The following is a 1,785-nucleotide window of genomic DNA, read 5'->3' on the forward strand; positions in this document are numbered from 1 at the left end:
AGAGCAGCCGGCCCGTGGGGTTTCTGGTGTAACCGGCCCGGGAACCTCTCCCGCGGCCCCACCCGCGCGGCGAGCCGGTTCTGCTGACGGGTCTACGCCTGCGGAGGGAGGTGAGCACGGCTAGCCCTCCTGAGTGCCTCAGTGGAAGGCGGGGGGCGGGGTGAGGCGATGCTTCTCCCGACTCTGACCTTGGCCGCCCCTGTCCGCACCCTCGTGGGCCGAACGCTCCGTGCCCGGGTTGGATCCCGGGACAAAGGCAAGCAGGCCGCCCCACTCACACCTTAGACGGGAGCTTAGGGTCCAAACAGCAGTCAGGGGCCCAGGGGAAGGAAGTGGGTGAGGCCACAGTCACACCCTGAGAAAATCTTGAACTGTCCTGGTTTCTTGTCCTCTCCCCACCAAAGAGCCCCCAAACCCTTAAGTCACCCCATCAGATGTAACAGGCTGGGAAAGTGTGATGGGAAAGAGAAAGAGGGGACAGTGGCCAGGCCCTAGTGATTTTAGAAGTTTTTGGTTAGATTTAGTCTTTTTTTTTTCTAAGAGAATTATTGAGAAAAAATTCACTTACCATACAGTTCACCCACCTAAGACATACCAGTCAATGGTATTTAGTGTGTATTCACAGTTGTGCAACCGTCACCACAGTGAATTTTAGAACATGGTCTTCATCTTCCACCCCCGAAAGAAACCCCACTGAAACCCCATTAGTCATTCTTAAATCTCCACCACCCAGTCCTAGGCAACCACTCATCTGCTCTTTGTTTCTGTTCTGGACCTTTCCTATAAATGGGATCATACAATGTCTTAGTACATCTGGCTGCTCTAACAAAATATCACAGACTGGGTAACTTCTAAACTGCAGAAATGTGTTTCTCACAGTTCTGGAGGCCGGAAGTCCAAGTCCAGCAAGGTCAGACGACAGTTCTCTTCCTCTGGCAGACTGCTTATTGTACCCTCACATGACAGAAGGAGTTTTTTCTGGTCTCTTTTATAAGGGCACTAGTCCCACTCATGTGGGGGTTTTTCTTCATGACCTCATCACTGCCCAAAGCCCCCACCTCTTAACCCATCATATTTGGCATCAGGGTTTCAACATACAAATGTTTAGGAGGACACAAACATAGCATATAGAATGTGGACCTTTCTGACTAGCTGCTTGCACTTAACAAAATATTTTCAAGGTTCATCCACATTGTAGCATGTATCAGTACTTCAGTCCTTTTAATGGCTGAAAAATATTCAGTTCGATAAGTGTTTTGTTTATTCATTCATCAGTTGATGATCATTTGAATTGCTTCAAACTTTTGGCTTGAGTAGTAATACTGCTGTGCACATGTGTATATATGTTTCTGTTGGGCATATTTTCATTTCTCTTGGGTAATAGCTAGGAATGGAAATGCTGGGTCAAATGGTAACTCTATATTTACTTTTTTGAGGAACTGGCAGACGGTGTTTTAAAGCGACTGTACCACAGAATTCCCTGGCGGTCCATTGGTTAGAACTCCACACTTCCACACTGGTGTGGGGTGTGAGGTTTCTGTTTCTACATATCCTTACCCAACACTTGTTTTTATCTGACGTTTTTATTATAGCCATTCTAGTGGGTCTGCCTTAAAAATTTTTTTGTTTTGATATATAGTTCACGTAACATAAAATTCACCATTTTATTTATCTTTTTAATTTATTTGTTTTAATTGGAGGCTAATTACTTTACAATATTGTAGTGGTTTTTGCCATACATTGACATGAATCAGCCATGAATGTAAAAGTCACCATTTTAACAAA

Source organism: Bison bison, unplaced genomic scaffold (genome assembly GCF_000754665.1).
Source record: "Bison bison bison isolate TAMUID 2011002044 unplaced genomic scaffold, Bison_UMD1.0 scf7180017864198, whole genome shotgun sequence".
NCBI classification, from domain to species: domain Eukaryota; kingdom Metazoa; phylum Chordata; class Mammalia; order Artiodactyla; family Bovidae; genus Bison; species Bison bison.